At 42.4% G+C, this 27,442-nt stretch overlaps 1 pseudogene; it reads right to left on the bottom strand.

Annotated features, from left to right (window-relative positions):
• Positions 1 to 27,442, bottom strand: part of LOC139317586 (YTH domain-containing protein 1-like) — a 53,196-nt pseudogene that overhangs the window by 18,559 nt on the left and 7,195 nt on the right.

The following is a 27,442-nucleotide window of genomic DNA, read 5'->3' as shown; positions in this document are numbered from 1 at the left end:
ACGGAGTGGCGCCAAGGTTCCGAAGCCATGGCAGAAAGCCAACTCTCTACTGAAAGCTTACTTCAAGTGGCTGTGAACCAGCCCCCCCCTCCCTACTCCAGCCAGCTTGGATGCAACGGGGCCACCCCCTCCCCCAGAAAAGCTGCAACCCCCCCTTCCCCCCCCCCACTGCCACAGAATTACCAAGGACAGACGATCGTGCTCCAGCCCAAGAGAAGAAAAAATGATGAACCTTGGTGGACTTTGCCAAAATCTGCAGAAGCTGAGTTCCCCTTTCCAGACGCTAAAGGTAAGGGGAAGCCTCTGAGTGAATTGGGAAGGGTGGAGTGGTTATGGGATTGGCAGCGGGCCAGACAGCAGAAAACTTCAAAGCTGCCACTCAAAAGCCCCATGGAGAAATTAAAGCAAGATTTTGAACGTGCCGTCAGACTGGAAGAGGGTCCATCCTGCAGGCCGAAAGATAGAAGGAGGCCAGCTGACCCTGTTGAACTAAGTTACCATAGACGGGATCGCAGCCCCCCCCTCCCACACCAGAAGGAAAGAAAATCCCAGTGTACATCCATGGGTTCCCCCTCTGCCCAGCAAGCATACCAGCCTAAGCAGGGCATCGCCCCCCCGCCCCCGAATGAGAGATGAGGAAGAAGCCCAATGACACCCTAGACAGGCACACAGAGCCCCACTATGGGAGGAGGGACCACCGAGGGCAGAGCCACCCCGGTTCAGAGGAAAGTTCGATGGGGATCCAGACCAGGTAGCGCAGCTCCTCGACGCAGCTGAGATCTATATCGAGCGCTATGGGCACCTTTATCCATTCCCCAGAGCCCTAGTCAATGCCATTTCAGAAGGGCTGGAGGGAGAAGCAAAGACTTGGTCATCAGCCCTCTACAAGAATAGAGCCCCCCAACTGCAAGACACAGATGGTTTCTTGCAACTACTACGGGCGTGGTTCGAGGAAGAAGGGGAGGACCCTTATGTGGAAGACGAACTCAGAAACCTAATGCAGAGAGGGAAGCCCATCAAGGAGCACATTTGTGAGTTCCGAAGAGTCGTAGGCACCTTGCCTCCCCTACCAGAGCGACTACTAGTGTATTTCTTCAGAACAAACCTAGATAAGCGGATTGCCCAAGTGACCGCTTATCGGGACATCCCAAACCGACTCTCCAAATGGTTCCGCGTGGCAATGCAAGTTGAAAGGGGGCTGCGCGCCAACAACATGCTAAAGCAACCAGAGGCCAGGGAAAGATACCAATCGGACCCGAGACCACATACCAGACGAGGAACCACGGCATTACGGCCTACCCAAAGGCCTTTCGTTCCGTGGAGCCCAATGAGGTGCTACAGATGTGGGGGAATGGGCCATCTAGCAGCAGCGTGTGGAACCCCGGGCCCGAGGCCAAACCCTCAGCCAAAGGCACGACGGGAACGGGGCCCCAAGCGAGCCACCGATGCGCCACGAAATCTCCCCCCAGGCACAGAGGTCTTCGCCCACCTGACCGAAACAAGGGGAGTCCCGGATGATGGAGACCAATCCCCCGACTCGTATGACAGCGAGGACGATGGTGAAGACGACCCAATGGTGAGTGGACCCATCCACCCTTTCCTTTTCCCCATACGCCTAACAGCCCCAAAAACAGGAACCCAAGAGACTTTCCAAGCCCTGATAGATTCGGGCTGCACTAGGTGCCTGATTAATCTACCCACAGTCCTAAAATTGGGGATCCGAGCTAAGAAGCTCAACCACCCAATTCGATTTGAGCAAGTTGATGGGACCCTAGTAGGGGGAGCTTACGCCACACACCTGACCGAGCCAGTGAAGCTAGAACTAGGGGATCACTGGGAGACGATACGGTTCATAATAGCCCCCAAGATGGCCAATCCAGTCATACTGGGACTTTTCTGGCTAGACAAGTGGGGTCCAATCATCTGGTGGCAAGAGGGGACCCGCAGATTGAGGATAGCAAAAGGGCCCCAACCTCTGCCGCTTCAACCAGGACAGACACCCCCCACACTCGAGCCCCAACTTCTCCCGCCTGAACAAAAGAAGATGGCACTGACACAAGGGCCCCTCCTGAAGGGCACTGCGAAGCAGCTGGGGGCCACATCCAACAGCTCCCATGAAGCAGAACAGATCCCAAAAGACTACCAAGACCTAGCAGAGGTATTTAGCGAGACCGAGTGTGACGTCCTACCTCCCCACCGTGATGCCGACTGCGCCATCGAAATCATCCCTGGGGCGAAACTACCTAAACCTAAATTGTATGCCATGACGCCCCGTGAAATGCAAGAAATGCGAAACTACATAGACAAAAACCTACGAAGGGGTTTCATTGAGCCAGTCAAACCGCGGGTCGCAGCACCGGTCCTTTTCAAAGAGAAGAAAGACGGCTCTATGCATCTGGTAGTTGACTTTCGGGGCTTCAATGCGGTCTGCGTACACAACTTATATCCCCTCCCCCTCATGGAAGACATGCTAGCCCATCTGGCCAAGGGGAAAATTTTCACCAAACTAGACCTCCGCGAAGCCTACTACCGAGTGTGCATCAGGGAAGGAGACGAGTGGAAGACAGCGTTCAACTGCCCCCTGGGAAGTTTCCAATTCAAGGTGATGCCATTTGGGCTACAGGGAGCCCCAGCGGTGTTCATGCAATTGATAAATGAAGTTCTACATGACCACCTATATAAAGGGGTCCTCGTCTACCTAGATGACATTCTCATTTACACGGAGACCATAGACGAACACATACCCCTCATCCGCAAAGTGCTGGAAAAACTGCTGAAAGCGAACCTCTATGTCAAACTGTCAAAATGCGAGTTCCACCAATCGCGGCCAGACTATTTAGGTTACCGAGTGTCAAACAAGGGGATAGAAATGGACCCGGCTAAAGTACAATCAGTCCTAGGCTGGCGACCCCCTCGCACCCGCAAACAACTGCAAAGCTTCCTGGGGTTCGCAAATTTCTACAGGCAATTCATCCCCTCCTTTGCAAGAATTGCCAAACCTCTGATGGACCTCCTAAAGACAGGGAGTCCGACAACGAAACCCCGCCCGGGACAACCTCTGCAGTGGGACCCGGCCTGCCAACAGGCATTCGAGACACTAAAACAAATGTTTGCAAAAGAACCGGTCTTGAAGCATCCTGACCCCGAACAACCCTTCATCATCCAAGCAGATGCCAGCGATGTGGCAGTAGGGGCAGTCCTACTCCAAAAGAACAGCCAGGGGGACCTGCAACCTTGTGCCTACACATCCCGCAAACTCACCGACACAGAGAGACGATGGGCGGCGTGGGAAAAAGAAGCGTTCACGGTGAGATGGGCGCTGTTAACCTGGCGACACTTGCTAGAAGGAGGCCAGACACCGTTCAAGGTTTGGACTGACCATAAAAACCTGGAGGCCCTGAAGACCCCACGGAAGTTATCGCCCAGGCAAGTCCAGTGGGCCCAATACTTCAATCATTTCAACTTCGAGCTGAAGCACATCCCAGGGGGGAAGAACTTTCTGGCTGATGTCCTCTCCCGAATGCCTCAATACAACAGTGAACGTGAGCAGGTAGTGAATGCCATCATCCCCTCTGCCCAAGGAGTGGGCCAAGTAACCACCAGACGGCAGCATCGAGACCAGCAGGGGCAACCAGCAAGTGACCTAATGACAAGGCTCAAGGCAGAAACGTTGGCGGATCCCTGGTTCCGAGACAATCAACATCTCCTGACAAAGAGAGATGGCCTAGCATGGAGAGGGACGAAACTTTATGTCCCAGAGACCTTACGCACCTTGGTCCTCAAGAGGAGTCACGACGTCAAACCAGCGTGTTGCGATCATCTGGTGGGCTTCTCATGAGGGGTCCAGATCAGAGAAAACACAAACGCAGGTGTTTCTCGAGATGAGATAGCAAAGAACAAAAGGTTGCCATCTCTTTTATTAGTTATCAAAATACAGCGTCATCAGAAGGCGTTATTATGGCTACACATCTCATATTACATACAAGAAAATAGAAAAGTATCCATATATTCTCCATATGAAGTTCAAAACTTCACATTCTACCAATTACAGTAAATCACGTGAATTCTAGGAAAGCGATACTTAAGGTGCAAAACAAAACTTAACTCTGGCTATGTTATCATATTTGCTGCCAGTTGCTGCCAGCCGAGGGGCCCATCCTCCCGTTATCAGATTACTTCAACCCTCAGGAATATTCTACAAGGAGATGTCTCTGCCTTTGCAAATACAGTCTATGTTATGAACAAAGAGAGAACGAATAGGGCCCTTCAGAGAGTATCCAGCTGAACCCGCATTCCCACATTTCCTCTGTTTTTGTTTTTTGCAACAGGGCTCAGCTGTGTTGTTATTATGATGTTTTTGTTAACACTTGGCAAATATGTTTGTCATCATAGCAAATGAAGCATGAATACATTGGATACATACAGAAATAAGCAAAGCAAGAATAAAGGTATACAAATGATTATACATGTTATATATGATTGTAGTTAGTTTCTTAAGTCATAGGGAGATTCTCTCCATTATTCCCCTGGTCCCATTACCACATATGAATCTGACTCAGAATCTGTAAGTTCTTCCATAGGGCGGGGACCAAGTTGATTAAGAAGATGTTCTGTCAAAGCTAATTCCTTCTCAACTTGAATCTCTTTTACAGCTCTGATAGATAATTGTCTAAAGATTGGTATCACACATGGGATGAATGTTAAACCAGCTATAGCGCATATAAACAAAAATATCATTTGCTTAATCCAACCGGATCCAGGCACCCAAGAAAACCACATGTCAGAACTTTGTAACCTCTGACTTATCTTGGAAGCCCTATCCTGTAATTCCCGAGCACCTTCTCTGACCACACCTGACTTGTTTATGTAGAAACAACAATCTTCACCTAAAAATATACATGTTCCTCCCTTTTCTGCTGTCAGGAGGTCTAAGGCACGTCGGTTTTGTAACACCACAGCAGCCAAAGAGTCTATTTGATTTTGGACCTCAATCAAAGTGCCAGCTATTTGATTCAAACTTCCCTGCAACTCCTCTGAGATCTGTTTAAATTGGATTACAGAGTGCGTGATGCCGGCTACTCCTGTTCCAACAGCTGTTCCCATCCCTAGAAGCACTAATAGTGGGATGAGAATGGGGACCCTCTTCTGAACATGTCCCAGAAGGGGAACAGGGATAGAGTGCTCAGCACTGACAACACCCACTTTAGGAAAAAGGTGGGCTAATGTACACACTCCTGTCCAGTTTGCTGGCAAACACAGATATGCATTTGTTCCACACAAAAAAACCCACTCCTTTTTCTTCCACACATATTCCGATGTTCATGGAGAAGGCATGGAGTCTACGGTTGTTTTCATTAGTCCAGACTCCCAAAGTGCCTGCTACAAACATTCCCGCTAAAGGTTGTAATGGGACTTCTAGTGATAGGTCCTTCTGTTTATCTCTGAGAATTGGTCCTTCAAAAATATATCGAGAGGTAGTATTTCCCGGTGGAAAAAGGATACACAGACCTGCCTTGGACTTTAAATTGAACCAAATGGGAAATCCTGGAGGGTGAAATGGTCTTGGACAGCTTTCCACAGACAGATTCCATCCACCCCACCTGTCCTTTCTAAAGTGTAGTTCTGGTGGAGCTGAGAAAGTAACCTTTTGTTGAAATTTGCGGTAAGCAGAGGGAAAAACTCCCTTTGTTAATTTTATGTCCACCAAATTTATTTTTGGGCCTAAATATATTGCTGAGCGACATTGTTCGTCTGTCAGGGATCCTACAGGCCTACCAAGTTTCTGATGTCTCTTTACACACAAAGAAGGTGTTCCTATGAGGTCTACACCTGTAGCAATTGGGCCTGTGATAGGAAGACGACTTTTTCCCAGTCGTTTGAATGCTTCATAAAAATCTCCTTGTATTGGTGAGACGGGTTTTTTATCTCTACTATCCCTTTCAAGGAGAATTGTTGCCTTTGTTTTTACCCAGAGTTGTGATTTTACAGGAATAGCATGATAAGATGCAGGGTCAGCAGATAGGCATAACCAGCATTTCTCACCTAGGGTAGGGTTGTACTGATTAACAAGATCTTGACTTAATTCAAGAATCCGTGAGATATAATCTCCTTTATGCAATTGTTGCAGAGGCCCATTGTCCTTATTCATTCCCCCCTCAATTGGAAACGTCAATATGGGAACCTTAGGTGGTGGAGTAGACTTTGGTAGAAAGTAAGGACCTCGTGCATAGACAATGCGTTTCTGGCGGGAGCGTACTTGACTTGAAGTGTATGTATGTGGGGATTTGATATTCCTTACATGGTCACTTGAGAGTCCCAAAGCTAACAATGTCCAAAGCCATAAACAAATCATAATCAACTATGGTGTGAAGGTCACTACGTCAGGGAGAGGGTCAGTGGTGCGTGTGGGTTGGGATATAGCAGTAGCAAGAAAAATCCTAGGTCTACCACAAAAACGCTCCTTATATGTGTAAAACAAAATTACTAGCAAAATTAGAAAAACAAGTGTCCACAAGACCCATTCCCAAACTTCTACTAACATTAGTATGTGTAAGAAAGTGTTATATTAAAGCTAATAAAATGTATATGTACAATGTGAAGGTATTTTCCTCCTGATGAATCTTCCGCTGTGCGCAGGGGACTAGCTTCCGGTGTAGTCCTGCAAAGCTGATGATCACCACCGTGCGTTGAGTGTCTGTTGCCAGGAGGACTCAGCAAGGCTGTTTTCTCCTTAAATCTCAGCACCAGGGGTTTCTCCTTCTTTTTGTTGTAAATGAAATGGTCTTACGTGTCTTCCGGGGATCCAAATGATGCGATCGTTATACTGGACAGCAGCGTATCCACGGCCCCAGGTAATAAGGTCAGCGGGCCCTCTCCATGCAGGATCAGGTAGTTGGCGGAAATAAACCTTCGGTTTTTGAGTAGCTGATGGAGAAGCAGAAAAATGACGGGTTGCAGCCGACGTGGGAGGCTGTCCAGTCAGGTTAAGAAAGTTCAAAGTATATAAACAAAGATTGAGTTTGTTTTGCATGGCTGGGAGGCCGAGGCATTTTTCCTCTTTCAATTTATCCAGGGCGTTTTTGAGGGTCTGATTAGATCGTTCTGCAATTGCCTGACCTTGAGAATTGTAGGGCAAGCCAAATTTGTGTTTGATGGACCATTTGTTACAAAAGTCTGCAAAGGCAGTACTGGTGTACGCAGATCCATTGTCAGTTTTGAGTTCAATTGGGCGTCCCATCGATGCAAAGGTCCGAATACAATGATTTATTACATGTTTGGTTGCTTCTCCCCTTTGTGGAGATGCCATGATAAATCCTGAATAAGTGTCCACGGAAACATGCAAATATTTCCATGGGGCAAAGGATGGGTACTGAGTTACATCCATTTGCCAAATTTCACAAGCTTTGAGACCTCTAGGGTTTACACCCATAGGGATAGAATGAGCTTGTTGACTACAAGTAGGACATTGTTGTATGATGGCAGTCGCTTCGGCTGCCGTGAGACCAAATTGCTTCACTAATGCTTTTTTATTTTGATGAAAATAAGCATGGCTGTCCCATGGTGTGAGAGCAGAAACAGTAAAAGAAGAGTGGAGAAGAAGTGTGCCAGAGGTGGCAGAGGACGCCGCAGCGTCAGCAGCATCATTCCCTTCCTGGAGGGGCCCAGGGAAGGGCTGATGGCTCCTTATGTGAGCCACATAGAAAGGATGTCTTCATGAATGTATTAATTGTTGTAAAGTGAGGAACAACGAGAGCAATGGCGGGTCGAGAGAAGGGGAAAGATAGGAGGCATAGATAGTTTTAACAATTTGAGTGACATAGAGGCTGTCTAGGATAAGGTTGAAAGGAGAGTTTGAAAACATGTGGAAAGCAAGAATAGAGGCAGCTAGTTCAGTGTGTTGTGCTGATGTTTGAGGGAGAGTAATCTTTTTTTGCCATTTTCCATTATGTTGCCATACACAAGCTCCATATGTCTTACTGCCATCCGCAAACACAGTGGCAGCATTCAGTATGGGGCCAGATGCCAACGGGGAGTTCCAAACAAAAGGAATGGTTTTTAAAAGTGACAATCTGGGATCTGGGGGCGGGTGGCATGACACTTCTCCTGGCCAATCAGCGAGTGCAAATTGCAATTGATCACTTGTGGAAAGCAGGGCTTCCCAGGTAGCAAGTGAGCAAGGGACATAAAGTGTTGAAGGCTCCACTCCGGCTAGGGCCTTGGTTCTAGCTCGGCATTTTTGAATTAAAATAGCGTATTGAGTTGGTTTTGCTGTAATGGTCGCTCGCGGAGTGTGAGCGAGGTGAACCCATTCAGCAATCATCAATTTGGATGTATTTTGAATGATTGCTGCCGTAGGGAGCTGGGGTGTATTGAAAAGAAGAAGAGCCAGGGGAACATTTGGTACCACCCTATCCACCCAGCGTCCTCGCAATGTATCATTAACCAATTGTACCGTCAATTGTTGTTCCTGGTTAAGAGATATTAAATCGGCCGGGTGTTTTCCTTGCGTTAGTGCATTAAACAGAGGAGTCAGCTGCGCAGTGGTGAGGGCCAAGAACGGGCATGCCCAGTTGATGGTCCCCAGGTACTGCTGCAGCTGTACCAGGGTTGGGGTTAGGGGTAAAGAAAGAAGCGGAAGTACAGGAGCAGCGCAAGAAGAAAGTAATTTATGACCTAGGTAAAGGAAAGGAGGAACAGTCTGAACTTTGTCGGGAGCTATTTGAAGCCCCCCCTTTTTTTAATATGGATTCAAGCAGAGGCAAGGTGGTGTGGACGGTACCTGGAGGCCCCGGTGCGGCCACCAGGATATCATCCATATAATGATAGATGGAAAAATGAGGAAGAGAGGAGCGATAAGGTTGCAAAACAACATCCACATAATGTTGACACATAGTAGGGCTATTAAGCATGCCCTGTGGAAGTACTTTCCATTGATAGCGGGCTGTAGGCCGAGCGTTGTTGAATTCCGGGACTGTGAAAGCAAATATTTGCCTATCTTGGGGATGTAATGGTATTGAAAAGAAGCAATCTTTTAAATCCACGATCATCAAATCCCAATCTTTTGGTATCAAATTTGGGTTTGGGAGGCCGCATTGGAGCGCCCCCATAGGTCGAATTATTTTATTTATGGCCCTAAGATCGTTTAGGAAGCGCCATTTGCCCGATTTCTTTTTGATCACAAAGACCGGTGTATTATAGGGGCTAAAAGAGGGCTCAATATGGTCCTTTTGCAGCTGTTCATGAACCAAAAGTTGCAGCGTAGCGAGCTTTTCCTGCATGAGTGGCCATTGGTCCACCCACACGGGAGTAGCAGAAGTAAGAGCAAGGCGGAGGGGAGCAGGTTCTTGAGACATTAGTGAAGGATAAGTTTGGCTTGAAACTGAGACATAAGATCCCTGCCCCAAAGATTAACATGCAAAGGAAGAATTACAGGTTTTATGTAAGCAATGATAGAAGAATCGGGGGACTTTACCGGCAGCCACTCCTTACTAATCAGTGCAGATTGGACACCACCCACTCCTCGTACTGCAGGTGAGGATTCAGTGGGCCAGTCTGAAGGCCATTCCTCGGCACGAATGACTGTGACGTCGGCCCCGGTATCTAAAATACCAGAAAAGGATTTATGGCGGATTGTAAAATCAGTGGACGGGCGGGCTTGTTGTAAATCTTTTTCAATGGCCAGAATAGAGGATTGTGCTTCTGACACTGCTGGTACGGGAATCATAGTGGCTGCTAATTGTCCCTCAGGAATGTGCAGCGGAACATTTACAGAAAAAAACAAAGCGGAAGAGGAAAAGTCAGTGGAATCCCGAAGAAAAGGTGAAGCAAGTACGCCCTGAGAAATCAGATCCCTGTGAGGAAAGATGATGACAGGGGTTTGGGGCGGGATGTGTACCCGCCCTACAGGGCGTAAAGGCAGAAAATAAGCAGTAGCGGGGGATGGGGCATCGATGGACTCGCTGGCCACGAGATCCATTGAAGCAGGAAAAGGGGGAGGAAATGGGCTACTTTCAGCCTTTTGAGTGGGGCTGGCTGAATGCCCCGATTCTAGTTTCCCTGTCGGAGCGGATTTGAACGGCACTGATTTGCCCAATGAAATCCCTTTTTGCAACGAGGGCATACTGTTTTTGGTTTTGTATTCTGATTGCCAATTTTACTCTGCCGACCCCCTGGGGCTCGGCAGTGTGCCCTAACGTGACCAGGTTTACCACAATTGAAACAATTACCGGTAGGGTTCCCCACCGTTTGTTGAAGTGCTGCTGCTAAAGCATCCATTTGATAGGTCTGTGTCCCTACCACCCTGCATGCCTTTAAGAAGTCAGCAATAGTAACACCTGGTCGGTTTGCTATAGGTTGCAAAATACGGTGGCAGTCGGAATTTGCATTTTCAAAAGCCAATTTTATTAACAATTCAGCTTGTGCCTCAGGATTGTCAATCTGACGGCTAATAGCCTTTTGCAAATCATCAATAAAGTCACTGTAAGCCTGATTCGGTCCTTGAATCACCTTGGAGAATGATTTTTTGGGACCGTCCATGGTGTCATCAACCTTTTTTATGGCCATCATCGCAGCCTGCGATATAATCTCACTGGCTGCCCTGGGTATTTGAGCGTATTGTTGAGGTCCCTGGCCAGGTCCCCCCAATAAATGACCGTTTGTGACACCTTGCGGTAAACCCCTTCGGATTGATCTTTCAATTTCCCTTTCATATTCAGAATACCACACTGTGTATTGCGAAGGAGTAAGAATCATGCCAAATAACAATTTCCAGTCTTCTAAGACCATTTGGAAGGTATTTGCCGTGGTTGCGAACAGTCCTTGGGTGTATGGTGAAGTAACACCATAAAGACTAGCCGCTTGTTTCAGGTCTTTTATAATTTTATAAGGCATTGGGGTATAAACAAGAATCTGAGGTCCATTGGGATTGGCTGGGTCCGGACCTAAGGCGACGGGATAACAATGAGCGGCTTCCTCTATTTCCAATTCGCCTCTCAATTGTGCCTCTCGTAATGCAGAGGCAACCGTGCCCATGTTTCTTTGACTTGGAATTGGAGGGTCAGATTGTATGAGGTTTTCAGGCGCTGTGGCAGCCGTATAAACCTCTGTTGGATTTGCCGTTTTGGCTGGTGGGGTCAATTTTTCACCAGATTCATAAGGCGGTGGAGGATCTGGTCCTCCTTTCATGGCTTGTTCGTGAATTTGCAGACATTCCATGACTATCCGCCATGAGGATAATATCTTCGCAGGAGCCCGTGGCGTCTCATGAAGATATTTCCCCAGTTTTATCCATGTGGAAGTTTTGATGGATCCCTTCTCTGGATAAGTGGGACAATTTTGGTAAATATATTTAAGAAGGGAGGTTAGGTCTGATTTTGAGGGAAGGAGAAGACTCTTCCCATTATTTTTTAAAACAATAATTGAGGACTTGGCCAATTCCCTAAGTTCGTGGAGGTGTTTAACCTGGGGCTTAGAGAATTCTGCCCCCATACTCACGATTTATGGGAGGGTGCTTCATTCGCGGACGACTGGCCCTGGTTTGCAGAGGCTCTTCCAGCTGAATGAGTATGAGGGTGCCAAGAGACGTGCTCGATCAGCGAATCACGTCGGGGGTCACCATATGTTGCGATCTGGTGGGCTTCTCATGAGGGGTCCAGATCAGAGAAAACACAAACGCAGGTGTTTCTCGAGATGAGATAGCAAAGAACAAAAGGTTGCCATCTCTTTTATTAGTTATCAAAATACAGCATCATCAGAAGGCGTTATTATGGCTACACATCTCATATTACATACAAAAAAATAGAAAAGCATCCATATATTCTCCATATAGGTTTCACATTCTACCAATTACAGTAAATCACATGAATTCTAGGAAAGCGATACTTAAGGTGCAAAACAAAACTTAACTCTGGCTATGTTATCATATTTGCTGCCAGTTGCTGCCAGCCGAGGGGCCCATCCTCCCGTTATCAGATTACTTCAAACCTCAGGAATGTTCTACAAGGAGATGTCTCTGCCTTTGCAAATACAGTCTATGTTATGAACAAAGAGAGAACGAATAGGGCCCTTCAGAGAGTATCCAGCTGAACCCGCATTCCCACACCAGCGGGACATTTTGGTTTCCTAAAGACTCTACATTTAGCACGGAGACAGTTCTGGTGGCCCCACATGAGAAAAGACGTAGACAGCTATGTAAAAAGTTGTACCATCTGTGCCACGATGAAAACCCGACCAGGAAGGCCCCCGGGGCTGCTACAGCCAGTAGCTGAACCGTCAAGGCCATGGGAGGAGATTGTTATGGACTTCATAGTCGAACTGCCGAGGAGCAGCGGAAACACAGTGATCTGGACTGTAATAGACTTATTCTCCAAACAGGCACATTTCATACCCTGCAGCGGACTACCCTCAGCCCGCCAATTGGCCAAACTGTTCGTAAAACACATCTACTGCCTGCACGGAGTACCTAGAAGAATCATCTCCGATCGAGGTGTCCAGTTTACCGCGAAGTTCTGGAGGGAATTCCTTCGATCCATAGGATCATCCCAAGGCCTCAGCTCAGCGTTTCACCCGAGCACCAATGCGGGGGCAGAGAGATTGAATGCCATGATAGAGCAGTACCTGAGGTGCTACGTTGACTACCAACAATCGAACTGGGCGGACCTCTTATCGTTTGCGGAGGTCGCATATAACAATGCTGTCCACAGTAGTACAGGACTAACCCCATTTAAGATGGTGAGTGGCATGGATTTCGTCCCCATGCCAGAGTACCCAAGGGAGCCTCCTTCCTCAGTTAGCTTGACCGAATGGATGGCAATGCTGAGAGAAACCTGGGAGAACATCAAGAAGGCATTAGACAAGGCGGCACGGTCTTATAAGAAACAAGCAGATAAGCACCGAGCTCTCCAGAGGCCGTTCCAAGTAGGGGTAGGGGAGAAGGTCTACCTCTCCACCAAGTATTTAAGACTCAGACTCCCGACCAGAAAGCTGGGGCCGAAATTCATAGGACCATTTCCAATAGTAAAAATAATCAACTCGGTTACAGTACAATTGCAGTTGCCCCGGTTACTAGGGAGGATACACCCCGTTTTTCACAGTAGCCTCCTGAAGCCTGTGGTAGGGTCAACTTTAAGGCCGGTGCCACGTGATCCCCCAGGGCCCTTGATTGTTGGAGGCCAAACCCACTATGAAGTACAGCGAATTCTTGATTCGAGGTGGCACAGAGGACGCCTCCAATACTTAATTAAGTGGAAGGGTTACCCCTTGTCAGAAGCTTCCTGGGTGAAGAGCACGAACATTCAAGCTGACCGCCTTATAGCTAAATTCCATGCAGATCACCCGGACAAGCCGGGAGGGGGTGGGACACACCCTCGGACGGGGTAAGGTACTAAACTTGTTGTTTGTCTCGCGCAGGCCTCACTGGGAGAGTGAAGGGAGAGGGGCCGGATGTCAGCGTCTCAGCGCTGACATAGAAAAGGGAGGATGAAGCTTGAAATTTGCCTGCTAAATCCCTTTGAAGATTCGGTCTCCTTGGAGATGAGGAGGGGGGAAGCATTCCAGTGAACTGATGGGAAAAGGAATCAGGAGAGTGACTTGGAAGATAGCCAATGAGAAGCAGAGAATTGGGGATCGGAAAGGGAGGGATTGGGGGGCAAAGGTCAGTACTGACCGCAAAGAGCCAGGATCCGGTTACTGTACTCGAATAAAGAGAAAATTTCCTTAAAGATTGGCAGTTTGGAAGTTCATTTATTTTGAGATAGCATCGAAGCCTGACAGCTGTCATATTTCAGAACTGCAACCTACCTGGAGTGCCCAGAAGTACAAGGTGTTCAGTGCTCAGAGACATGGCCAAGGTACGGAAGGCTGAAACCCGACCACCACTGAACAAGACACGTAAGTTGAAATGGCAAGACTGGGCCAAGAAATATCTGAAGACAGATTTTTCAAAGGTTTTATGGACTGATGAGAGTGACTCTTGACGGACCAGATGGATGGGTCCGTGGCTGGATCAGTAACAGGCACAGAGCTCCACTTCGACTCAGACACCAGCAAGGTGGAGGTGGGGTACTGGTATGGGCTGGTATTATTAAAGATGAGCTAGTTGGACTTTTTCGGGTTGAAGATGGACTCAAAATCAACTCCCAAACCTACTGCCAGTTTTTAGAGGACACTTTCTTCAAGCAATGGTACAGGAAAAAGTCTGCATCTTTCAAGAAGACCATGATTTTTTTGCAGGACAATGCTCCATTGCAAGCATCAAAGTACTCCACTGCGTGGCTAGCCAGTAAAGGCCTTAAAGATGAAAGAATAATGACATGGTCCCCTTCCTCACCTGACCTACATCCTATTGAGAACTTGTGGGCCCTTCTTAAATGGGAGATTTACGGTGAAGGAAAACAATACATCTCTCTGAACAGTGTCTGGGAGGCTGTGGTTGCTGCTGCACAAAAAGTTGATCAACAGATCAAGAAACTGACAGACTCCATGAATGGAAGGCTTATGACTGTTATTGAAAAGAAGGGTGGCTATACAGGTAATCCCCCAGATACAAGGGTTCCTTTAGCAAATTTATTCAGAAAGGGTACTTACGTTAGAAATTCAAAACTGCGATCAAAAAGAGGCCTCTGTAGCCATGTGACTTGGATTCAGTCATTGCTGCAGCAGCCATTTTTAACTCTGTGAGTTGCCTGTGCCGTTTGGAGTTACGATGCAATTTCCTGAAATCGGCAGGTTTTTGTGTTTTTTTGTCCCTGGTCACATGGCCAACCAAGAGCTGGTGATTTTTGCAGCTGGCGTGGTGCCAAGGTATTTTTTTGGGGGGGCGGGGGTTGCTGCGTGGAAGATCTGTTGCTGCCTGGGCTTGAAAACTGGAGTGCTAGAATTGCTTCTGTAAGTATTTCAAAATCTTTTTTTGTTACTCTATAGTACTGTACTGCTTGTTTGTAAGCACTTTGGGAACTGCTCTGCTTCTTTTTAAGTACTGTACTGTACTTTGCAAACTACAGTATTCTGTTTTGAAGTACAGTTCTTTGCAAAAATAGTGTTTGCATTTGCTTTGAAACTGCTTGTAGAAATGCTAGCCAGCATCTACAGAAAGCATTCTATAATGTTGTATGCTGTATCTCTTCTCTAAACTGCTGATTTTCAAATTTGCAAGCTATTTATATGAGTTTTTTATCCTTTTCCATGAAGCTTGGCTTTTCACAAATGGACTGTATGGAGAGTCTGGCCTGAGAGCAGTGGGTTAGACTAGATGAGCTCAAGGTCCCTGTCACAAGTAAATGCCTTATTCTCAAATGGGGAAAATGTACATACACAGGGTATCAGGGGTTAATTTATTCTTCCTTCCTTAATATATTCATATGTAACCACTCCCATCCTTTACCCCGCCTTATTGATATAAAAGGGGATGTATGCACCTCCTTCCTTGCTTCTATCTACAACCATTCAGAGAATATAGAATGCCTAATGTAAATAAATAGTGCTTTGTTTAAATACTTTGATCCTGAATTATTATTGAGTCTGATCCTTAAAAATACGCAACAATCTGGTAGCAGAGGATGGTTGGACTGACTCAATAAAAATTAGATATGCCTAAGAGAGAAAACTCCAGAAACAAAAGAGAAAGACCCAACACCAGGGCACATAATAAAGAGATGGAAACGGATCAAGAAATGATCGATGAATCCACAACTACAATAACAAAAGAATCTGAAGACTGCGCTACAGACAACGAAGAGATAATCGATGAAACTGATGACCAAGAAGAAAACGAGATAGAAAACAACGAACTCAGATCAGAGATACTGAGACTATTGAAAAGCCAAAAAGATGACGAAAATCTCATCGCGAACCTCCAAGACATCATAAAAAAACAGCGGAGCAGCGAGAGAAAAACACATCGTAACAGATGAATCTAAAGAACTAAAAATGGTGAGCGAATTGCCTATAGATAAGAATATAATGAAAAGGAAGACTAACGGTCCCACACAAAATTTTGAATGGCAGCCATCTTGGTTTCAACAGACCACTAAGATGAGCGAAGCAGAGCCAATCAGAAAACAGAATTCAAAATGTCTGGCGCGAAAAGCCCTACATAGTGTAAAAAGTAAAAAAGAAAAAATCTACTCTTCAGAAGAATCTGATACAGACATCGAAGAAACTTCAATCGAACTACAAATAGAATCAGCAATGAAAACTCTCTTTGCAACATTCGGGCCAAATTTAAAAATCACAAAAGAACCAACGAAAGCTGGCGATCAAAGAATAAAGAAAAAGCAAGCAAGCAAGCAAACGTCTCGGAATCTACCCGCTTCTATCCAAACAGCGAGAGCACCTACGCCTGAGCCCAGAGAACCCTGTAAATACTCCCCCACGCCGCAGACGATTCCAGGGGCCAGAGACCTCAACAAGAACAACTTCAGCGAAAAGAAGCAAGCACCAGTCGTCACCTGGACACCCAAGGTCGAGCCGGAGACCGAGTCATCGGAGGAAGAACACTACGAGGGAGCTACAGCAACGAGAACCTCTCCCGACAGCTTCAGAAGCGAAATGAGCAACGTGCATGCGCAAACACACGCAGACAACTATGGAGGACATGAAGAACAGAGAGAACCATTCAGACTCGTTGCAAGCATACCTACACCATTCTGCAACTATCAACATTTACAAGATCATGGACAACCTCTAGTTGTAAGTAATGGAACAAATAATACTGGGAACTTGCCCAATGATTTCCCAAAACTGAGAATAGATGGTATTAATTTACAGGAATGGTGTCAACAACTTCAGGTTGTTTTTCTAAAAGAGAACTTATTATTTTTTATAACTAACCCCCCCAAAAGGCCTTGGACTCTAAAATTGGACTGTCTGCACCACAGAGCATTCTACTTATTAATATCTAGTATATCTCCTGCTATGTATCATAGTATTAAGCATAACTTGACTGTCTCAGAGATTATTCACTGCATGTTTAAATTGTTTCATAGTGAAAGTGTAGCAACCACTACAAGAATGTCTAAAGATTTCTTCTCAGCTAGGATAAAATCTGGGGTTACTGTAAGTGAACATTTAATATCTCTAAACAAAATCAGAGCAGAACTACATTTAAGGGGAGAGATAATTTCAGATCAAACAATGAAAAGTGTCATCATTAATTCATTAGACCCATCGTGGGATAATTACATATCACATTTAGACACAATTAATTTGGGATACTTATCCATAGAAAATTTATCGAATAAGCTAATAGCTGAAGATAATTTAAGAAGAAGCCGCTGTAATACACACATAGAACATAGACAAAGTAAGAGAGTGGTATTTCAAGAAAAATATCGAGAATCAATTGAATGTTATAATTGTGGATCCAAAGAACATTGTAGAAGAGATTGTCCTAAATTTCTTAGAGAAAGACAAAAACATGATTATAGAAGCAGATATCATAACAGACAATCGTCTATTGATAGACATAGATATAGAAACTCACCTAATTTTAGAGAGCATAGAGGGGGCAGAGATAATTCAAAAGATAGAAAATCTGGATCATTAAATGGATTAGATAAACATAATATAACTAACACACAGGATTCAAGGGATAATTCTTGGCTCATTGATTCTGGGGCAACTAATCACACAACACATGACAAAAAAATACTATCTTCCTTTATAGAAGATAAGTTTGTAATTAAGGTAGCCAATCAAGAAAAGGTCCAAGTTATTGGAAGAGGAAATGTAAACTTACCCGGTCTAGGGAAAATAGAGGGGGTACTATTAATACCAGAAATACCTCATAACATACTTAGTGCAATAAAACTAAGTAGAGATTCTGACATAAATATAGTATTCTCAAAAGGAAAAGCAACACTAGAGAAAAACAAAGCAAATTTGGGTAGTGTGGTTATCAAAGGGGGTCTACCATATTTAGTCACAGAAGAAAAATGGCTACACAATATTGATTCAAACATGGAAGATGACACTAACATAGAGAATGAAGACAATAGCAATAGTGATAATGAGGAACATGAAACAAATCACAATCACAGAAACACATCTATTAATGACACACTCAATAACAAAAAACCTTCGATTGGAAAACCAATCCACGATGAATGTGCACACATATTACATAGAAAGTTGGGACATGCTAGTTTTCCTGTAGTACAAAAAATGATTGAACATGCTGAAGGTGTTAAAATAAAAAATAGTAAAAATTATTTGGAATGCTCAGTATGTAAGTCCTCAAAACTCAGAACTAATCCCAAGCCAAAAAAGGCAACAAGATCAACTAATCAAATTTTTGATCTGGTACATATGGATCTAGTTGGTCCATTAACCCCATCAATCACATATAGAAAACGATACTTTCTAACTATTGTAGATGACTATAGTCGTTATGGATTTGTCTATACTTTGAAACACAAAGATGAAACATTTCAAAAATTTAAAGAGTTTTACAAACGTGTAGAAACACAACATAATATTAAAATAAAACAAATCATGACAGACAGGGGATCTGAATTCATGTCAAAAGAATTCTCCCAATGGCTAAAAAACAAAGGAATGCTACACTTCACATCTAGCCCTTTCTCTGCATTCCAAAATGGAGTGGTAGAAAGAAAGAATTCGACACTACAAACCATGATTAGATGTACATTAGAAGATGCTGGCTTAGGAAAACAATTCTGGTCAGAAGCATTACTATATTCCAATTATACTCAAAACAGAACTTGGTCCAGCATCGTAAACAAAACGCCATATGAACTAATGTATAATAGAAAACCCAAAATAACACACATGCACATTTTTGGAGTCACAGCGGATGTACACATACCAAAACAACTGAGGCGTAAAGGAGAAAACGTATCCAGAAGACTTAGATTCATGGGATACGAAACAGGCACAAAAGGGTACAGATTTATTGATAACAACAACAGATTCATAATTTCTAGAACAGCTGTATTTCATGAACAGGCCAATTGGTCTAAAATACATCTTAATGAGATATTCCCAACTACAAAAACAGACACTGAACATCAAAACAAAATAGATAGAGAAGAACTCAATCACAATGCACATGAAAACAAAAATAAAACATGGACAAATAGTCACCCCAGAATAAAAACAGATTCATTAACAAAAAAGGAAGCAAGATATCTACACGATAACGATAGCAAACCAGAAAAAACAATCAGATGTAACAGAAATCAGGTGCCAAGTAAATATAAGGATTACATAATGCACTTGAATAATGAAACATCAACACCTAACACATACGAGGAAGTATTAAAGCTCCCCATTGAAGAAAGAAAAAAATGGGAATCAGCTATGGCCAAAGAGATGGACAGTGCGAAAGTTAAATGTATTTACACCTACTCCTGCACCTAAGGACAAAACTATTATAGGCACCAGGTGGATATTCAAAATTAAAAATCTGGAAGAAGGCAACACATTATATACAGCTAGATTAGTTGCACAAGGTTATACTCAAAAATATCCTGAGGATTACACAGACACATACTCTCCCACAGTAAGGACTGAGAGTGTTAAAACAGCTTTAGTCATAGCATCTGCACTTAATCTTGATATCTTTCAATATGACATACAGACAGCGTATTTACACGCAAAGCTCGATAAAGAGATATATGTAAGAGCACCTCATAGCCAATACACAAACAAAAATGAAACTTGGTTATTGAATAAAAGTTTGTACGGACTAAAACAATCTGGCAAACGTTGGTATGAATGTTTAGTCAACGTACTCAAAACTATGAATTTCAATGCCACAACTGCTGACAATTGTTTCTTTGTTAAAATGGAAGGTGACTCATTAGAATTTGTATTAATTTATGTGGATGACATTTTATATATCGGTAAACATAAAGAGAAAAGAGATACATTTGTAACAAAACTAAATGAACATTTTTCTTTAAAAACATTAGGAAAAGTAAACAAATATCTTGGAGTTCAAATCAATAAAACTAAAAAAGGATTTAAACTTTCTCAAAAAGATAAAATTATAGAACTCCTGAACAAATGTAATTTGAATGATGCCAAAACTTGTGATACTCCAATGCAAGCTGATTTCTTAAGAAACATGGATGAATCATCCCCTGAATTTAAAGATAATACACTTTACAGATCAGTTATTGGTTCCCTTTTGTATATATCTAATTGGACTAGACCTGATATTGCTTTACCCCTCAATCTGTTATCCAGATATGTTGGTAAACCTTTAATGTATCACTGGGAAGCCATTAAACGAATATTAAGGTATTTGAAGCACACCTTAGACTTCTGCCTACTACTAGAACCCAATAATATTAAAGAGCCCATCCTCACTTGTTACGCTGATGCGGATTGGGCAGGTGATACTAAATGCAGAAAAAGTACCTCAGGTTATATATTCTTCCTTAATAATTGTCCTGTCTACTGGTATACTGGAAAACAAGATCTAGTAGCCACATCAACAACCGAGGCAGAATATGTTTGTTTATCTAAAGCCTCCAATAATCTAGTATGGTTTAATTATTTATTATCAAATGTTTGGAAAAATCCTTCATTACCATTTATCATACATGAAGATAACAAAGCTGCTATTGAGATATCTAGATCTGATGCCATTGGTCAAAGGTCCAGACATATAGATATCAAATTCAAACATGTAAGGCAATTATCTCAAGATGGTTTCATTAAGGCCATTCATTGCGAAACTTCAGAACAAATAGCTGATATATTGACTAAGCCTTTGCAATCTAAACAACATAAATATTTAACTTCAAAACTACAAGTCTTATATTGTTCCGAATCTGAATGTAATTATTGTTGTATATCGAATCGGCATTTAGAGGGGGATTTGTCACAAGTAAATGCCTTATTCTCAAATGGGGAAAATGTACATACACAGGGTATCAGGGGTTAATTTATTCTTCCTTCCTTAATATATTCATATGTAACCACTCCCATCCTTTACCCCGCCTTATTGATATAAAAGGGGATGTATGCACCTCCTTCCTTGCTTCTATCTACAACCATTCAGAGAATATAGAATGCCTAATGTAAATAAATAGTGCTTTGTTTAAATACTTTGATCCTGAATTATTATTGAGTCTGATCCTTAAAAATACGCAACAGTCCCTTCCATCTGTTAGTGTTGCAAGTCAAGAGTTCTGTAAATCCCCCACCCCACCCCACCCCACCCCATTTTGGATTTTGCCTGGAGAGGCTTGTGCTGATCAAGGCAGTGTTTTTTTTTAAGAGGTTTTAAATCTAATTTGCCTCCAGAAGTTGTGGGTGCCCCATCACTGGAGGCTTTTAAGAAGAGACTGGATAGGCATTTATCAGAAATACTCTTGTGAAAGCAGTGGGTTAGACTAGATGACCTCAAGGTCCCTTCCATCTCTTACTATTGCAAGCCAAGAGTTCTGCAAATCCCCATCTCCCTCGGTGCCAGGCTGGAGACTCTTAAGCTACCAGTAATTAGTGGCAGGTGTTTTTTTTTTTTTTAAAGCAACTGCAATAGGAGGGTTCTGTAAATTACCTCTGCACCCCCCCTCTGGGCAGCTGTCTGAAGATGCTTGAGCTGGCAAGTGGGTTTTTTTTAAAACTGCAAACTGAGAGCTCTGTGAGCCTGCTTGGAGGCAATTTAGTTCCTCCTTCGGCTGTACCGGAAACAGCTGACTGGCAGGAAGTAAGTCAGATCTTCATTCATTTAAGGAGCCATTTGAGTCAATTAATGAATTTGATTTTAAAAATTTGTAAAATTGAGTCTGATTCATTTGATGACTTTTTTGACTTGCAAACCTAAAGGGCAGGCTCCATTAGGTTCGTACCTCAAGGACTACCTGTATTGGTCACTGATTTTTTTTTTTGAAATGTCAGAAATGTTTATTTGTACATTTTAAATTGTTTATTATTCTCACTTTAACAGATGCAAATAAACGAGTGAGTTGGGCAAATTTTCATTTTTCATTTAGTTGCATAATAATTCTGTACACTAATAGTTGCCCAATAATTGTGCATAGGTATTCTCCTAAGAAAGCCAAAACCTCACTTTTACTTTCTTAAATATTCAGGTGTGAGGTTTATTAACATTTTGGATTTACCGAGAGCATTGTAGTTGTTCAATAATAAAATTAATCCTCCAAAATACAACTTGCCTAATAATTGTGCACAGTGTACTTTAAACTGAGCAAGGAAGGTAAACATCTGAAATGCCTAAGGAACTAATAATATAAAGCAACATACTATTGCAGGAAAGATCCTATCTAAGTACAGAGATATTCACAACCCATTACTTACTACAGAAGCATCTGGAGTAGAAGACTTAGCCTTTCTGTCAGCATCTCTTTTCCTCATACATGCCTTTTCAGACTTTCCCTCATAGGGATCACTGGAGGTGCTGCTTGTCATACGTATCTTTCTATCACCATCTGGAGGTTTACTTTTGTCAGACCTTCGATAGTCCTCACTCTTGTATTCCAATACTGGCTTTCCTTTTGTGCTCCCAATTCTTTTGTTGTTGCCAATAGAAGAACTTGGAAGTTTGGGTTACATCTGCCTTGAGGAATGTACAGATGGTTTTTGTTTTTTAAGTTCAGCTACTTCCATCCCCTCGTTTTTCCTTTTAGATCCTTTAAAAAAAAGTTATTAGTTACTTAAATGTTAAAAAGCTTGTTGCAAATATTTTCAGAAAATGTTTGATGGCATGTGTACCTATGGTATGATAAAGTTAATGTTGATTTTAGAAACCACTTTATTAGGCGAGCCATTTTGAGAATTTGGAATAAATATGAAATGAGACTATGGTCAAAAGTACCTTTATGGCTCCCCCCCAAAGCATATTAGAGAAAGGAAATGAGGGTCAGACAAAAATGGTTAAGGTATGCAGATTTATTGGATTACTTCACATATGATATTAAATTGAAATCCAGAGTACACTTGGCATTAGAAGGTTTCAATTGTCAATGGTTTTTGTATTTGCAAATCACAGAGATTTAAAGCTGATAAAGTATACGATTCCGAACATGCTAAAACTATCTTTGAAATGGAACTGTGTACAAACGATGAACAACTTTTTTTTTTTTTTTTAAATAAACTTTATTGAGGTTTTTTACAGAACAAAAAACAAAAAAAAAATATAAAAAATAGAAAAAAGAAAAGAGGAAAAACAAACATTCAAACAGAAACATAAAACATGAAGTACATAAATATGATAACATTTTCAATTAGTATCGGATGTGCAGTGTTTTAACTATTTACATAAATAGTATTTGGTGACATTTCAACTCACTTTTAACCAATATTTAATACACCTTTAGATCTTTCTTTCATTTTGTCATGCAACCACTTGTACCACCTTTCCCATACCATATAGTAAACTGACTTCTCATCATTTAATTCATAAGTTAATTTAGTCATCTCTGCGCACTCGAGTATTTTCTTAATTGTAAGCTCTTCTGGTGGTTGAGTTTTCTCTTTCCAGTACTGTGCATATGCCAATCTAGCGGCTGTAATTATGTGGATCATTAAATGTATCATTTCCTTTCTATATGGTTTCTTTATTATTCCCAGGAGGAAAATCTCTGGTGTTAGTTCAATATCTTCGTCAATTATTTCTTGTAACCACCTCCTAATTTTATTCCAATATCCTTTCGCTTCCGGGCATGTCCACCACATGTGGAAGAAGGTGCCTTGACCATGGCCACATTTCCAACAGTTGGGATGTATATTGGAATATATCTTTGCTAGTCTGGCCGGGGCTAGGTACCATCTATGCAACATTTTGTAATGGTTTTCCTTATATGCCACCGCTCTAGTAAGTTTAAGATTTCTGTTCCATGCCTCCTCCCATTCCCCAAAATTTATATCACGCCCTATATTTTTCTCCCATGCAATTATTTGGTTCTTTGTGACATCTTCGAACTTACCCTCGCCTAATAAATAATTGTATAGTTTTGCCAGAATCTTTTTATTTGTTCCCATCAGGACTTTATCCAATCCATTTGGTCCAAGTTCTAAACCGTATTGTTCTTTATCTCTCTGATATCTAGATTTTATTTGTGAATAGGTCCACCAATCTAGGATTATTCCTTGCTCTCGTAGGATGTCATTTGGTTTAAGCCTCCCTCCTTCGTCCAAAATATCTTTGTATCTGCCCATTTTCTCCCTCTCCCACCTATTTGGGTGGGTCAGGGCCTCCATCGTTGAGAGCCAATTTGGAATTTTTTTGTAATATTTCTGCCTAATCTGAGTCCATGTTTGAACCAAGGAGTCTCTAATTTTATGTCTGTGGAAATGTGTCTTCCTTTTCTTCTCCGTGTCCCAAATGTGGGCGTGCCAGCCTTTTTGCAAGTCATGGCCTTCTAAAGTGAGAATCCTCTCGTTTTCCAGGGTGATCCAGTCTCTTAACCAAACTAGCTTAGCTGCCCTGTAGTATGTTTCCCAGTCCGGGAGTCCAAATCCGCCTATATCTCTTTTGCCCCTTAAAATTTTAATGGAAAATCTCGGTTTTTTTCCCTCCCATATAAATTTTCTAATGATTTGGTCTAATTCTAAAAAAATTTTTTTGTTTAGATTTATCGGTATATTTTGGAATAAGAATAATATTCTGGGGAGGATGTTCATCTTAATTGTGGCTATCTTGCCCAAAAGTGATAGTTTTATTTTTTTCCAGCTATCTAGGTCTTGTTTCATTTTTCTAATTAGGGGAATATAATTGTCGTCTTTCAAGGTCGAACATCTAGATGTAATCCAAATTCCTAAGTATTTAATTTTTTTGGCAACCTGTAATCCTAATGCTTCTTCTATCTCGTTCTTCTGACTCTCAGTTGTATTCTTGATCAATACTTTGGTTTTAGTTTTGTTCAGTCTAAAGCCTGCCACCTCTCCGTATTTACTTAATTCCTCTAATACTTTAGGTCCCGATTCTATGGGGTCTTCAAGGATTAAAGCTACGTCGTCCGCAAATGCTTGCGTCTTGTAGGTCTCCTTCCTGATCTTCAAACCTTTTATTTCCTCGTTAGATCTAATTTTCCGGAGAAGAACTTCTAGGGCCAAAATAAACAATAAGGGGGATAGGGGACAACCTTGCCTTACTCCCTTACTAATTTGGAATGTTTTGGTCCTATCCCTATTCACCAGGATGCTCGCCTTTTGGTTATTATATATAGATTTAATCATCATTTCAAAATTTGTTCCGAATTTCATAATCTCAATTTGTTTAATCATAAATTTCCAATTTAGATTGTCGAATGCTTTTTGAGCATCAACAAAGATCAGAGCCATCTGTTTTCCGGGGTGCTCTTCATAATACTCTAGTGTGTCTAGCACGATTCTCAAATTATCCCTAATTTGTCTCCCCGGTAAAAATCCGTTCTGGTCTTTGTATATCCAATTATTTAAAATCTTTTTCATTCTTTCTGCCATTATACCCATGAATAATTTGTAGTCAGTATTTAGGAGCGAAATTGGTCTGTAATTTTGAATTTGTTTTAGGTCGGCACCTTCTTTCGGCACAAGTGTAACATGCGCCTCTTTCCATGACTCTGGGATTTTTTGATCTAACAATACATCATTAAAAATTTCTACTAATTTCGGTTGGAGTATTTCTTCTAATTTTTTATATATTTCCCCTGGGAATCCGTCAGGTCCTGGAGCTTTATTATTTTTCAATTTGGAGAGGGCTGTTTTTAGTTCTTCAATTGTAATCTTTCTGTTGAGCATACCGAGACTTCCGGTTGGTGAGCTGCGGCGATATGGTGCTGAGTGAGTGATCGCTACTCCTCAACACTGCCTGTCACCACGTTTTGGGGATCCCTTCGGGGGCGCGGGACCTGGAGAGCCCCGCGGACAATAGAGGGAGTCCGGCGAGCGAGAAAGTGAAGCGCAAGCACTTCTCGCAAATCCGGGCGGCTCTGTCAAACCAGCGTGAGTGTGTCAGCCTTTTAATGGCTGACTTGAAGCTGTGGGGAGCTGACAACTAGAAGGAAGCAAGGAAGATCGGAGGTGGCAGTGGCGTGATCGAAACCTACTTTCCCTGCCTATGTGGATTTAAACATCAAAAAGGGGTCGGCGTAGACGAGATCGAGGGCTCAGAGTGGAACCGAGCGGCGCTGGAGATCAAAGAGCAGTTTGCCAAGGCACAGAGCTCGTCTAGCCGGCGCAGAAAAGGAAAGTCTGAGGGCGCTGAAACTGTCTGCGTTAAAAGAGGTTTGGTGGTGCAAGGAACACATAAGAACTCAGAAAAATTTGTTCCTCATTTGCTGGCCATAGCGGGAAGGTGAATTAAGCTGAAGATCGGATTTTACTTGCCTGTATCGGAGAACAGGAAGTGCAGCCATTAAAGAAGCCTGACAGAGCAAAAGCTGAAAAGGACAGGCATAGAGACAATCTAGCTGCGAGATTTACCATAGAGCTTCGGCTGTGGCTAAGGAAGAATTGGAGGAGATTGGAGGAGATTGCTGACTGAGTGAAAAAAAAAAAAATCAAAATCAAAAAACTTCCTCTTTGTGGAAAATACCATTTGTCCCTTATTGTATCTTGATAGCTTTCCTCTTTATTCTTTTTACTCTTTATAACGCTGTCCTTAACCCCCTGACCCTCTACATAGTAATAGTGTTATTAATAAGAACTGTTAATTTTTAGGCTGTTTAAGTCTTGTTTTTATTTGCCTATAAGAAATACTATTATACAGTGTTATTTGATCTGCACGCATTTAATTAATTATTTAAGGATACTCACTTCTATCTATAGTAAATCTGCATATTCTATATATCAACTTATTAATATTTAGTAATATAAGAATTACAGTATTTTCTTGATCTAGATATACATAATATACTCTCAAGCTATGATATTTTAAATCTTCTATATATATTCCGCTGCTTAGCATTTATAGTATTTATTTATTTATATAGTATTTATTAGTATTTTTATAATATTTAAAACTGTAATTGTATTTAAAATCAAGTATTCAAAAATTCCCATTTACAGCATTTATAGTACTTTAAGCATTTAAAAGTACAATATTTAGCCAAATTAATTGCTATAGTGATATATTGATTGTGACTTGTTGATTAATTGATATATTGATTGTATAGTATTGAATTGTCTAATCCATATCTATATATATAGATATATATCTAAAAAAAAAAAAGATAATAGAGGCGCCAACTGGCGAATGAGAATTTGGAGTAACATTGATAGGATAATTAGAGAGCAAAAGAAAATTTTGAAAGAAATGACAAGCATGTCATTCACAGCGGGGAAAACAGGAAAAAAGACTCCCTCTAATCCCACTATAACGACAACCTCTCCGGCGACACAAAAATCAGCAGAAAGCCTGGCAATGCAAACTCTGCAAGCATCATTAACCCTGATCCAAGAAACAATGATGGCAATGCAGGAAAAACTGTTAAATAACCATGTCGAATTAAAATCAGACATACATGCA

The sequence above is a fragment of the Pituophis catenifer genome, unplaced genomic scaffold, assembly GCF_029215685.1.
Source record: "Pituophis catenifer annectens isolate HBS135680 unplaced genomic scaffold, rPitCat1.0.hap2 SCAF_5, whole genome shotgun sequence".
NCBI lineage: Eukaryota > Metazoa > Chordata > Lepidosauria > Squamata > Colubridae > Pituophis > Pituophis catenifer.
Note: the sequence above shows the minus strand (reverse complement) of the source record. Positions and strands in the feature narration are given on the sequence as shown.